This window comes from Notamacropus eugenii, chromosome 1 (genome assembly GCF_028372415.1).
Source record: "Notamacropus eugenii isolate mMacEug1 chromosome 1, mMacEug1.pri_v2, whole genome shotgun sequence".
Classification (NCBI taxonomy): Eukaryota; Metazoa; Chordata; class Mammalia; order Diprotodontia; family Macropodidae; genus Notamacropus; species Notamacropus eugenii.
In genome coordinates, this window is record NC_092872.1 from 583455164 (window position 1) to 583470340 (window position 15177).

The 15177-nt window shown below is 37.6% G+C and overlaps 1 protein-coding gene across 2 annotated transcripts in view; it reads left to right on the forward strand.

Moving 5' to 3' along the window:
- Window positions 1-624: 624 nt before the first annotated feature.
- The window catches only part of SNAP25 (synaptosome associated protein 25), an 89137-nt gene continuing 74584 nt past the window's right edge, over window positions 625-15177 (forward strand). For both annotated transcript variants that reach the window (XM_072634459.1, XM_072634458.1), the window contains exon 1: window positions 625-1074. The gene's annotated coding sequence lies outside the window, so the exon portion shown is untranslated. The remainder of the gene's footprint in view (window positions 1075-15177) is intronic.

The window sequence follows — 15177 nt, forward strand, 5'->3', positions numbered from 1 at the left end:
CAGAAATATAGAGTAAATCAGAAGCTGGCTTACGAAAGCAACAAGCCAAAACATTCTCGCTTCTTCTTTGGGAGTGGGGGACACGATATATGAGGGGAGGGAGTAAAGGGGTGTGTGTGTGGTTATGAAGGAGTGGCAAAAAAGGGGGAAAAAGAACATTTAAATCACAGACGGGGTATTTCTTTCTAGCTCCCATACCAAACTTCAGTTTCAACTATGCAACAAGGTTCCATCACTGGTAATCAATAAGACTAGCATAAATTCTAAAAGCAACCATACCCACGTCTCCAACTTCCAAAATAAACTCATTTGCTTCCTTATTATGGTTCCTCTGACGTATTGTAAAAATAATTGTATTTTCTGAACGAACTAAATCATATTAATGCAATTCCCATATCTAAGGGGCTGCTCTAATAAAGAGAAAGAAGTCACATATAAAAATAGCAGCCCACGTAGACTGGCCATATATGGAGCAAGAGAGACTTCAGAGGGATGCCCCTTCAGACCCTCCCCTTTGGCGAAAACAAATCTCTGCTGCATTATCCTCCCTCCTCGCACCCTCCCCCCTCTGTGACTCAACCACAGCTTCAACTGGGGGGTTGGGGGGGAGGAAGATAACGAGACAAAAACTGCCCGGACAGGCCCGTTATTCCACGCCATCAGGCTGGTATAATTGAATTACGAGAACCATCTTCGTTCAGTTATTCACTTATTTCTCAGAGATGAAAATTACAAAGGATTGCAGCAAGGTGCAGTAGCAGCTGAGTCAAGCTATCACCATCTCCCAGCTCCTCCCCCTCCTTTTCTCCCTCCCTCAGCTCACTTCCTCCTTCTCTCCTCCCCTTGATGAGATGTCTATTAAAAGCTGCTGACGTCAAAAAGGACGGCCATCTTTGATGAGGGCAGAGCTCCCATTGCATTCAAGAAGAAACCTCGGGGAGGTCAGGAGCAAACCGTTCCGTCCTTCCCTCCCTGCAGCGGCAGCAGCAGCCTCTTCAGAAATCGCCTATAAACTCGAAACCTGCCTAGGCTCCGAGAACACTGTCCCTTGAAGCCCTCTCTACAGAAGTCAAGGTAAGCTACCCTTTTCCTCATCCATGGATCTCTCTGCCTACACAAACAGAAGGGATACGGATGAATGTGTTGCTGTGTATACAAAATGGGTTTGTGCGAATACAAGTGTTTATGTATACAGGTTGAGGCATTATATAAGTATTTCTATATACTCTCTATATACACGTATTGACTTCTAAAGTAGCTTCTTGCTGAACAGAATGATGGAGAAGTCGGGGAGGGGGTGAGAAAGAGGGAACTGCAGATATACCCAGGTGAGAAAGAATATCCAGAAGAGACTTATCCTTTTAAAATTGTTATTGGGACGGGCACTCTTTATTCCTTTTCTGTCATTTTGCTGTTCAGATGTTGCTAATTTTCTTTACAGAAACAATCATCATTATAAGAATGTTGTGATTACTTGATTATATGAAGACGATGCTTTCTTCTCCCATTGATTATTAAGGAGGAGGGTAGGGTGTAAGGTGAGGACTGGGGAAAGAAGGGAAAGAGGAGGGTGAGAAGAGTTCCCACCCAGACGAAGAAGAAGCAGTTACTGCAGCAACAGCAATCTCCATGCCCGAGGAGTTTGATTTATGCTGTCTGCTTTACGTATAAACTGCAGCCTGGTGTGGATTTGGGGTCGTTCTGAGTAGATTTTTTGCTCCTGGGACGGCCGGAATGGTTTTTCTACTGGTTCTGCGGAGCACCCATGGCCCAGGACCATGGAGAGTGACGCTGAGAGACTGCGTCTGATGCAGTCGACCTTTCAGCACCAGGGACAGTAACCCAAACTGCTGAGTTGCGGCTGCTTCTACCTGGTGCAGAATGAGTGTGTCTCGTTTGAGATAGGGGCACACTTAAGTCCTTGACTGGAATACGGGCCCTAGAAAAAACTGCAGGTCTCTCAAATAACCTTTAAAATATCCTTAAAAAGAATCATAGTGGATAAAATCCTTCCAACAGTAGCTACTTGTTATTTGACAGTTCTCCCCATTCACCAGAATATCTATCCTTTTTTGTTTTATTAAGGATTTACTTGTGAAAATAATTTTTCCCAAGTAACAAGCTCTTTTAAACAGGGACTTAGCTAGAAGGTGGGCAGATCTATCGTGTATTGGTGTGTGGAGGTTGTTGTTGAGCGACTCTCGAAAATATGTGTTCCTAGGGATCTGCTGTCATTTGTCTCCTGTTTTAAGAGATTATGAGCCTAAACATACATGTATCCACTTGTATATGTGTGTATATAATGTGTATATATGTACACATACATATGTACACATATATAAACACACATGTATGTGTGTATATGGAGGGAGAGAGAGAAAAGAAAAAGGGAAGAGATATTAATTAAACTATATCATAGGTAAACAAAGTACAATTAACTTTAATATTGAATCCCCCCTTGGATTCCCTCTTCTTCTTAGAGATGAACCACTACCTCCCTCTCTCTCTCTCTCTCTCTCTCTCACTCACTCACTCTCTCACTCTCTCTCTCTCTCTCTCTCTCTCTCTCTCTCTCTCTCTCTCTCTCTCTCACACACACACACACACATACACACACACACACATATACTTTAAAATATATTCCTAAAATGTTTCAGGTTACTGACAGTGTATGGAATTCATTCCTTTAACTTTGTATTCAGATCACAAAGCAACCATAAGCATTTCCAAAAGAATGTGTTAACTCCTACTTTAGCTTATCAAACAATGCGCTTCTAGTTTTGACAGAATAGACAGTTGATTTATGACAGGACACAGGATCCCAATGGGTCTTCATTACGACTTCAGTAGGAAAATCATAGTGGTTCTACTGAACCTGGATGCTGTCCTAAAAATCTGCTGCAGTTTGTTATGGCATTGCAGAATTCTGCTGAGATCGTAATGATGACCAAACAACTCACTGGATGAAATTATTTAACCATTTAGAATCATTCAGAAAAGTTATCACAGATTTCTGATATAAAGTGATCGAAAGCTAAATTTAGTGATTTTGACAAATAACAGTGAAAACACAGAAATGTACCCAAAAGCATATATATATGATGCATGAACAGAAATGCCACCTTAGTACCCTCTGAATTATTAAAATAAGATTTTAAAACATGTTTACCAGACAACCATAACAGTGTGATAGCTTCTATATCATGTTTGCTAAAATGGGAGCAAACACTTAGCCTTTTTCCCGGGGTCTTTTCCTTTTAGTTGTGTGTGTGTGTGTGTGTGTGTGTGTGTGTGTGTATGTGTGCGCATGTGTGTGTGTGTGCGTGCCATATGTGCATGGGTATAAAACTATTTGGTTATTATTTTGTCCAAAAACATGTAACTATTTAAAAAGTAACCTTGCAGCCTTTAGGCAAATAAACAACCATGTTTGTGGTGCGGGAAGGTTAGGAGAAAAGATGGGCAGGAGTCTTTTAAAATATGCCTCGACTTCATAGGAATGCTACCCTGCCGCACGTCCAGACAGCCCTCTGCGTAGTTGCGTCAAAAGAAAACCACCAGAGCTGCCAGATTTACGTGCTTGGGCATTAGCAATTACTGCTGTTTTTGTTCCCTGCTAGTGGAGGAGTGAGGGGGAGGGGAATCTGCAGTGAAGCTAGTGGGGGGGAGCAGTGTAAAAGGCTAGGGAAAAGGAGTCAAGTGTTTGATTTTAGAGAGAATTGCATAATATCCTCCTGGGTAATTTTTTAATGACTTGATGATGAATTTAACATTTACTTGGTCAGAGACTTTAGGAAAAGCATTTCTAAAAATAACAAATTTTGAAGCCTGGACAGTCAGGTCAGGAGAAACACATGCAGATATGTTCAAGGACAAGGATAGGAAAGATTATATAGTTCTTCTTATGGGACCTGCTTATAGGCTCATTAAGATTGTCTACATTAATGTCTTAAAGTTTGACTCAAAAAATACAAATTTAATTGAACCCCCAAATCCAAATTGCTCTAAGGAATGTAAGTTATTATTTTTATTTTATTTAAACAAAAAAATCGATATTTTTTTATAATAAGAACAGTAGATTTATGGAAATTTGTGGTCCCATTGGAATGGCCTTGAATGTTGATTACTTTCAGTCTAGAGTTGGAGGTCCCTACTGGTTTAGTTTCTCCACCTCAAACACAGGGTTTTGTAATATTAAAAAAAAATGAGAGGTAACTTCAAATAAGTGTGATGATTAGAAGCAGCAGAATAATAAAGAAAGAAGAAAGAGTTAAATTTATTGTTTAGATTATACAGGTTGAAGAAACATCTTACTTTTCAAGTTATGGAAAACTATTTTCAATTCCATAGAGGTAAGGAAATGTTTTTCAGCTTTAATCATGGGTAAGCTTGTTTTATTACCCTTCTACCCACTAGATCTGATTTTACTTAATCAATATTTGTAGAAAAACAACTATTTACAGAGCACTCTGCTAGGCACTGTGGGAAATATAAAGTGATATAAAATATGATTCCTGCCCTCCAGGAATATATCATCTAAAATTAAATGATGAAGGGAAGAGTTAAAGATAAAACACTAATCCAAAAAAATTACAAAGACACTATATGATTAAATGACAAATAAATGTAACTGACAATTCCACAAGTTCAGAGAACATACGACTTTCCAAATGAAGAAGGAATTTAATTGTGACTTGAATAGTGATGGTGATTTGAATAAATAAATAAATTGGGAAAATGCTATATCAGGGCAGGTGGCACAAAAGGAGAAGGGCAAATTGAGATGACATGCAGAGGCAAGAAAGTCTATGGCATATTGGGGGATAATAAGTAGACCAGTTTAGCTGGATCAGAGGGCTTATAACAGTTAACATAATTTATATGATACTTAAGGGTTCGCAAAGCATTTTGCATATATTAACTGCTTTAGTCTTCATAAGAACCATGTGAGTTAAATACAAAAGTTATTAGTATCATTCAATTTATAGATGAGGTTTGAGAGGCTACATGACTTACCCATACTCCCACAACTAGTTGTCTTTTGAGGCATACAAACCTATGTCTTTTCCTGACTTCTATGACTTGTGCTCTTTCTACTATGCCACACTGCCTCTCAATGGAGAGAAACAGGAGAAGATAAGACTAGAAAGGTTGAGTGTAAGGATTTTGGAGTTGGAAGAATCATTTGACATAGTTGGTAGTGAAATTGTGGGAAGTTTTGAATGGTACGTTAAATAGTTTGGACTTTATCCTGTAGGCAATAAGAAGCCAAAGAAGATTTTTGAACAGGGGAGGGATTCAATAAGAGACATAATTCATAATGATATCTAAAAATTACTGACTTAAGAACAGATTGAAGTTGCTCCTTTCTAGCAATAGAAGACAACAAATTGATTTAAATTTAAATTGATTACAATTTGAAGCACATGTATTATTAAAGGATATATCTAAGGAGAGGAAACAGACTAATCACTTTCCACCTAAGACAATATTTAAGGTCACACCAGAGCAGACAACACACACATACACACACACACAGAGGATCATCCCAAATATTGATTGTAAGTTCAATTTTCCATTATCAAGAAGAGTGAATAGTCAAATTTCATACTTTTCAAAAAGGCAGAACTCTAATGGGAAATCACCAGCTTTCCCATGAATTCTTACATAATCAGCACAACCCAGAATACTCACCTACAATCTTTGTGCGTTTCCTGAGTACATGGTCAGATATCTAAGCATGCTGGACAACTGAATGAAAGAAAAAATTATTCATTCACTGCTCTTTTTAGGGCAATGCAAAAAAAACCGTTATAGCCCAAGTGGAAGAGGATAAAGATTCTACAGTATTTGAATTGGGGGGGAGAGGAAAAGCTGGTCAATATACCATTCTCTTTCCCCATTTTCCACTTCTTTATCTTGTCCCATTCCTTGGCATACTTCCCAAATATCCAGCTGTTTTGTTTGGGGTATAATCATGTGACTATGGCTGTAACAGCCTAGCTTAAAACAAGCTAACACCAGCAGCACTGCAGATATAAAATAGATCTATGATGGCATGTAGGAAAGAGGTGATAGGCACCAAGATAAATGTCATTGTTGTTTGGAGAAGGAGGAGCAAGAGAAATGGAGTCTTCAGGGAAATTTCTTGTCCATTCTAAAGAGAAACATCAGAAAGGAAAACCTAATACATAGAATCATGCTGTGAACTCTAAACTAGGGAATTGATGAAGAGTAATTTCTGATGCTTCATACATAGATGAACAAGATTATCAGTGTACTCTTGACTGTGGTACATGGAATCCAGTGGAGATCCTAAGTAGTAGATAAGGTGAAGGGCAAGCTATGACATCACCTTCAGGCCATAATGAGTAAAGGAAGTAATCTAAAGGAGACACAAGAGAAATGATCCTTAGTCTAGGGGATGAAAGATTATGATTTGCAGAACCATTTACAAAGAGCTGATGTTATTGCATAATACTCTTCCCTACAAAAGGTTCCTCAAATAATCACAATTTACCCCTCCAAAAACAGTAATATGATGGCAATGTGATATCATGGAAAGGTCACTGGATTTGGAGTCAAACCACCTGGGTTCACATCTGGTCCTTGTATTTACTATCTATGGGATCTGAAGCAAGTCAGTTTACCTCGATGGGCCCCTGACTTCCCAGGTCCCTAAAATTTGTAATCCTTATATTTCTTATATTTTCATATTACCTTTTATATCAGGCACTTGAAACTCTTCACCCAATAAAGAACTTATACAAGGTACTACATGATTACCTACATGATTAATGAGCAGCACAGATAATCTGTTTTATGAGTTCAAAGGAGTAATATCACAGTGTGCCTCTATGAGAGAAGTACAGATGAAAATTGTATTATTCCCTGTTTTTTAGAACCTATAGCTGGAACAGAGGTTGCAAAAGTGATTTGTGCAGTGTTATTCAGCAAGTTATGGAAATAGAGGGCAGCATAGTAGAACAGAAAGAAAACAAGACTGAGATTCAGGAAAACTCAGTTATAATCCTGGTTCTGCCACAAATGATCAATCTGTCTTTGTTTGGATCATGTGTTTTATCTCTCTGGGCCTCAGTTTTCTCATCTGTAACACAAAGAAATTGAATATAATGATATCAAAGTAATTTTCCAGCTCTACCATTCAATGAAATAAAATGTCTCTAAATCCAGTGGTAGCAAGACCTTGAGTGTCACTTTTTCAATTACATTTTAATAATTGCACAGGCAATCATTTCTTGAATGGAAGCCTAAGGTTAGAAAACAAGCTACGTTCCTACCCTTAATATTCTAATTTATATAGAAGTTCCTTTTAAAATCATTTTTCTTTAGAATTTCTCTTTACAGCCTTTCAATTCAAAATGATTCAGCAAATATTTCTTAAGTTCTTACTGTGTGCAGAACACTGTTTTGAGTATTCTTTACCCTTGACATTTTGTCAACTCATGTTTATGTGTTTATGGTAGTTTTTATCCCTCTTTCTAAAGTCAATCTTAATTTACTTTTGCAAGTCTCTCATTACTGCAGACTCCTTGCTATAATATCACAGAACTGGAAAGCAGTTCAGAGGACATCTAGGTCAATCCCTGTCTGAGGAAAAATCCTCTCCTCACCATGTCCAACAAGCTGTCATGCAGCTTTGTTTTGAAGTCTGCCTATGAGAGGAAATTTTCACAAACCTCTAAGAAACCCATTCTATCATTCATAGAAGTTCTTATGAAATTCTTTCCTTGACGTCATTTTTATTCCTTCTAATTATACTTTTCTCTCCTCTTTTTCTTGTGCCATTTAGAAAATGGTGGCTAGAATATTCCCAGACTTATAGGTGATTATTAAATTAATGATGAATGAATGAATGAATCTATATCTTCTTCACTTAGATATTAACATTTCCAGGTGGTTAGAATGACATAGTATTGGAACCTTTCTCAAGAACTTATGAAATCAGGGAGGATCAGAGATGAACTAAGATTTCAAAACAGCTTTAAGAACCTTGACCAAGGAGAAAAGGACAGAGCGCTGTAGTTTTTCAGATTTCTATGTGTATAACCAGGTACATTTAAAATTCCTGACGATCCTTTCAGAGAGTGACAAGGGAGAGGGGACAGCAGTAATTATACAAAGTTACAGAGTATTATTGTTTATTAAGTCCATTGTCCAAAGAAAGCCTGTATTTTGTCCCGTTACAGAGCTAAATAGGCATAGATTTCAGCAGTATCCAAGGTAAATCCCAGTGTTTAGTAGGGAAATATCTCATTGCATTTTTTGGATGACTTTGCCAGTGACTGACTACAAGAGCTAAACTGTTCCCTGCAGTGGAGGCACTGAAATTCCCTTTGAGGATTAATATTTTCATTTAAATTTCTGAAAATATTTCTTGTGGCCTCAGTGGATGTGCAAATGTGTCACCTGCTATGGTCTATAATAAAAGGCATCTACGCATGATACTTCATTATTAGGTTTGGGAAGTACTTGTGGTTTTTCCTTTTAGCCAACAGAAGAAGCTAAATCCTGAGTCAAATAAAAGAGAGGACCAAGCAATTCATCCAATATTTCACATTCAGCAATGAGTTACTCTTCTGTCTCAAGCAATCACATGATATTTACCAAATAACTACTTCTGATGTCATAGACAGCAATTGTTAGACTTTTCTGCTGACTCACCAAGTGTGCCTGCAGGTCCCTGTGCTTCATCTCTGTGATTCAAGGGTGCTGTTATTTTTCTGCTAAGCTGGAAGTTTCTACAAAATAACTATTCCCCACCCCTCCATACTTCTCTCTCTGCCAACACCACCTATATCCAAACAATAATATTCACAGACTTAGGAGATCGAATCCTACATGAAATTGTAACTTGTCTCCCTTACTGCTCACAACAAACAGAAAAAGAAAGTTCCATTTGCCATCCTTGAACTGGCATGTTCATCTCCACCATCCTATGACATCCTTGTTTTGCAGAAATCTATCAGTGAAGCTTCTGTGAGAGTCTCAGGGCTGCCTTCCAAGGGAACACCGCACATCAGATAGCATTAATAGTCTCTAGCCAAATTGCAGCTCTCTCTCCTTCAGGTTAATCTATTATGCTTGTGTGAAGTAGTACCTTCAAAGTCTACTGACTGATAAATTGCAAATCTGTGAATTCCTCTACTTTTAGGAAAATGAACAGTCTAAGAGTGATCTGTTTGTCTGGGCTATCATGTGACTTCCCTCTAGATAAACAGAAAGCAAGGGAGAAAAAGAAAAGTGAAAATTATAGCAATCTTGTAATGAAAAAAAACACAGACTGTCAATTTCAGTGCCCAGTAGTCTGTCCAAATGACTACAGAACTCTATCATGTTCTATCTTAATTCTGATACCCAGAAAAGATATAATTAAAAATACATGCAAATCAACATAATTATTTAAATCTGATGACATTTAACAGGGATGTTAATATAAATGTAAAGTCTTACATTTTCAATTAAAAAAAAAAACCATTGATTTCATAAGTACAAAATAGAGGAGGAATGAAAGGTGATTGGGCTAGTCCCTGCTAGGCTGACCCTACTGGGAATACAATCTTAGTACTACTTGCCTCTAACAATTCTGCCTGGGAAACATTTTTTTTTTTGGATGTCCTTTGAAATCAGATATGATCTCAGAGCTGGCTTAGGCTTTTGGGAATAGAAGGTTCTAAAACCATGCATGCTAACAAGATAATTGTACTGAAATGTAGTTAGAAAAATATTTAATGAATTTAGTTTTTTTTTAATCCAAAATAAAATTTTATTTTATAGCCCTTCCAAAAATAAATATATTGACTGCCTACTAATGGAGAAGTAATAGGCTAAAGAATTAGTTTATAAAATTCTGGTTTTGAGAAAAACCTCTTAAAAGAGAAGATGTGGGCTGAAATCTCTGGAAATGGCTTGCCTGTTTTTCTAAGATATTCAGATTGATGTACTACAGATGACTGAGTCATCAACAGCAGCAGCATCCACCAACAAATTAATAGCCTATATTGTAGCCTTCAAGGAGCTATTTATATATCCAGTATTACCCTTCTACCTATTTATTCTATTCACATGGCAATCAAATGAAAACTGGAAAGTGGTTAACTTAAATGAATTTCCAAAATGCAGTTAGTCCCGTAGGTCGTCTCCAGGAAGACTTTTTTCTTTTCACAAGACACAAGAATTAGGGATCCATTAAGCTGCTATGACTTTGGGTAAGTCCTTTTCCCTCACTGAGCCTCAGTTTATTCATTTTGAAGATGAAGAGGCTGACCTGGATAATTATTAAGGTCTCTTTCAGTTCTACATTACATAATTCTCTATGTTAAAGCTTTAAACAGAATTAGAGAACCCCAGAATAAGGAAGGACTTCATGAGCTCTTCAGTCCAATCTGTACCTAGACAAGAAATCTCCCCACATCCTACCCAACAAATGATTGTCTAATAGTTGTCTGAAGTCTCCATGTAAGGAGGAACAACTGCTTTCTAAAGCAATCCATTCTACTTTGGAATAGCTTTAATTGGTAAGACTTTTTTTTCCTTATATGAAGCCAAAATTTGCTTTCTGAAGTTTCAGCCTTCCAAGCAGAACAAGTCCAATCCATATTCCAAATATTAGCATTTGACATTATTAACCATTCTCTTCTATTGGATGCTCTCTCTAAGGTTTTATAATACTATTCCTGTTGGCTCTTTTCTGTCCCTTTAGAGGTAAGTGGGAAGCTAGGTGGCACAGTGTATAGAGTACTGGGCCTGGAGTCAGGAAGATCTGAGTTCAAATATAGCCTCAGACACTTACTAGCTATGTGACCCTAGGAAAGTCACTTAACTCTTTGCCTCAGCTTCCTTAACTGTAAGATAAGAATAATAATAGTGCAAACCTAGGAGGACTGCTGTGAGTATCAAAGAAGATAATATTTGTAAAAAGTGCTTGGCACAGTTCCTAGCACGTAGTAGATGCCATGTTAATGCTTATTCCCTTCCTTCTCTTTTGCTAGATCTTTATCATTACATCCCTTAACTGGAATTGTACCTTAATGCTCTGTTATTCTATTTCTAAACTCTCACTTGATGGTCTCATCAGTTCTTATGGGTTTAATTACCTTCTTTATGAACATGACTCCCAGATCTAGATATCCAGTATTACTAATCTCTCTACTGAGCTCTAACCCCACCTAACCAGTTGCCTGGTGGATGGTTCAAACTGGATGCCTTATAGGCATCTTGAACTCCACATGTCTAAAATAGAATTCATTTTCATTCCCTCCAAACCCACTTTGCTTACAAGTCAGCTTATTTCTGTCAAGAGTACTATCCCTTTAGTCATTAAGATTCAGCCTCAGAATCATCTTCATTTACTCTTTCTCACTTAGCCCACATACCCAATCAGTAATCAAACCCTGTTGTTTCTGTCTCCATAATTAGCTTGTGTAAGTCTCCTTACCACTTGTGTACACAGCACTCTAGTTCAGTTTATCTGGTCCAGGTGACCAGAATACATCTGGAGTAGCTTGGTGCTCATTTACTATACCCCTCCGTATCTTGTATTTCAGTTCAGTAGATTTTTCCAGTAAAATTATCGCATGGATGAAAGAAGCACGAATTGAGTAGTTGTGCCTTATCCACATCACGTGCCTTCATCCACCCCAGAGCAGCAGTCCTATCTTCTCTTTGATGACCCACTTTTTCTGTAGCTTGGCCTTTCAGACCAAAGAATTCATCAACAATCCTAGACTACATTTGGCAGTCATATAAGATGGTTGAGGGAAATAACAAAATATATATTGTATAGCTGTAGCTGCCTAATCTTCCCATTCTCTAAATCATTCACTAAGCCTCCAATATTTTTATCCTCAAATAGCATTAGTGATCAAATGAATCTTTGTGAATAGCCTCTCCTATAAGAGACTAAGCATTTTCAATCTTATACAAAGTATCTACATTCTCATAGTGTCTATATTTCAAGAGGAAAAAAAAGAATTTGTTAATGGTGCCCAATTCTACTTCTTCTTGAAACAATTTTTCAAAAGCCCCCAGATCAGGGACATGGAAGGCAGTTTCCACAGTTCTCTCATCTTTGGAAGGATTCAGTGATCCTAGATTAGGAGGAAATTCCATTCAGTGAACTCATTAAAAATTTGGTGGGAAAAATCCAAGAAGCCATAGGAGCCAGGAATTCGTAGAAAATGTTACAACTTCTTGGTCAACACTTCCTTAGGGAATGCTACCAGACAAAGAAAGACTTCAGGCAGAGCAATGGAAGCGATGATATGCTTAAATCTAGATCAACATTAATAGGAGACAAATGCTTTGAGACAGTACTTGGATAATAATTCTGTATTAATTTTTTTTCCATAGATTCTGGCCTGCCTACTCCAGTTAAGATGGTAAATGAAACTACTTGGCTTTTGCCAATTAGGCTAGTAGGTAGATCATAAGTTATTCATCTGGAACAGGTCAATGTTATATCCAGAAAAGTTCTGGAAACATTTTGAGAGTCTGTGAAATTTCTGAAAAATTTTGCTTATGACTCATTCTTGGGACATCACAGAAAGGCTTTGACTCAGTGCAGAATGCAAGCTACTTGAAGGCAGGGACTGTTTTGTTTCTGTCTTTGTTTTCCCAGTATCTAACACAGAGTCTTACACATAGTGGGTGCTTACTATATGTTTATTGCACTGAATTTTTAAACATGGAAACCTCTGTTTTCATTCTAGTCTCGGAAATGAGAGTCAATGTAAAAATATTTTATTAGTATCTGTCTCCTTAAAGAACATGAACATTTTTATTTCATTCCCTTTGCAAAATTTTCACCACAATTATACCCTATGAAAAATTGTCTATAAGCAACATCCTCTTTATACCCAACACGGTGGTAAATCTGATAGGGCTAGAGGAGAGTGGCTTTAGAGGAGCCAACATATATCCCTTTCTGTGGCCATCTTCCCTCTACCAAGTTTTTCTGTGTGGTCAGAGCTGGGATGAGTAAGCAGGGAACTGGAGATGAAGAAGCTGAGATGTCGTGTAAGTCCTGGATAATTGGTGAAGCTAGCCGAGGAGGTAGGTTGGGCAGGATTCAGTAGGTTTTGTTTTGGGGAGTAGGGAGGCAAAGGAGAATTGTGTTTGCCGCTAAAAAGCCACTATGAGGGGCCTACCTCTGAGAATGAACTGAGAGATTAGAAAATATCCCCTAAAATGGGCTTGGAGTCCAATGAGGTCTGAAGAAATCAAAGTCTTTGAGAAGGGAATTTGAGTGTTCCAGGATCCACCTGAGTATTTCATCTTTTGGGATAGGAGTTTTGGTAGAAGACACACATCTCTGGAAATCCTCTCTACAGCTGAGCTCAACAGGTTGTATAGACATATAGGCAAGACAGGCCGTGGTTATGGTTTGTTCTTCATTCTCGAAGAGGACCATGACATAAGGGAATTGATGCCATGACATGTAAGTGAATTAGATTTAAGTGAGGGAGAGCTATGCACAGTCAACAGCCTCACTTTTCCTCCAGAGTCATCTGGGTCCAGTGGTCAGATACAGATCAAGACTGGAGATGGCCCAGGATGCAGTGGGAGACCCTTTGTAAGCGAAGGTCTTTCTGAGTTCTCACTTTACCTGAGCCAATGCTCATTCAGTGATTAGGCCTGTTTAAGAAATCAGTCAAGGGATGGCCCCTGTAAAATCAGAAAAAAATCAAACAGATGTACGTATATGAATGTCGGTTCATAGATATGAAGCCACGTATTCTCAAGAAATGAGTAAGCAAGGGTTGGACTGACCCTTTACATAACTGAATATCAATGAATTAGAAGTTGTAATGAGAATAGGTCGTTGTGTGGTGTGGTAGACAATGCATTGGATTTGGAGACAGAAGTCCTGGATTTAAATCCTGGCTCTGCCAAGTAGATACCACTTTGTTTCTCTGGATCTTATAATAAGAAAATTTGATTAGATAATTGCTACATACCCTTCTAGCTCTACCTAGCAATGGAGGCAGCTTGTTTTAGATTGTGGCTATGGTCCAACAGCAACTTGTCTGCTCTATGTCAAACCATTTATTTTACATATTGTTCAGTCACCTAAGTGAAACTTTAAAATGCTAGAGATGTGGAAAAGTACATTTTTTAAATTTCTTGAGCCCTTCAGAAAAAGACACTGTTCAAAAATGTTATTAATTCCAAAATGTTCAAAAATATTACTGTCTTTTTTATGTGTCAGTCCATTTATTTCACCATACCACTGGCTTTTTGACTGCACTCTCTATCCTTACTTTTACACCCAAGAAAGTCTTCAGGTCACTCAATATATACAACCAGAATTCTTTATTATTCACTTGCAGAGCAAGTAGCTCTATTTGAAATTGTTATAGGGGATACAATGATCTTCTCAACTATCCTCTATAGTACATGATAGATTTGCCCAATAAAGGAGTCTCTAGTGCTTGACTAAAGCCAACTCTTGCCTTCAGACTAAGAATCTATTTGCTACCACATGATTAGAATTGGCCAGAGCACACAGAACCAAGTAAAAGGTCCTCTGAAAATGAACCTCAATTAGATTACTTTTGTTTCCTTTAAAAAAATAAGGTGATTTGATCACAGAGTCAAGAAGAGTCAAGCTGGTCAAAAAAGTAAAAATTATTGCTCAAGTATATAAAGCTATGACTTCTCTTTTCCTTCCATTTCAAAATGTCTGACAGGACAAGCTTAAACATTACAGCTTTTTCCTCTGAAAGTAGAAATATCAAAAAACATAAGCCTAAAATTGCTTTGATATCCTAAAATAGAAAGTACTGTCTATCTATCTATCTATCTGTCTATGTATCTATGTATCTATCTGTCTGCCTGTCTGTCTGTCTATATGTCTATCTGTCTATCTACCTATCCATATATGTGCATTATTTACAAAACATAGATACGAGATTTCCCCTGGAATAAAGCAGAAGAGTTCATGCTGTATGAATAACTAAGAGCAAAGGAACACCTGAAGATCCAGAGAAATCATTACAACATTATAATATAGTTAGCCATTTATAATAGTAGATATTCATACTTTTTCTTAGAATTCTTGTTGTAGGTTATGCAGAGGCCATATGTTCATTTGCAATGTTAGGATTATTTAAAGGAATTATAGGTCTTGGAGTCTCATTATTTTCAAGATGGAAC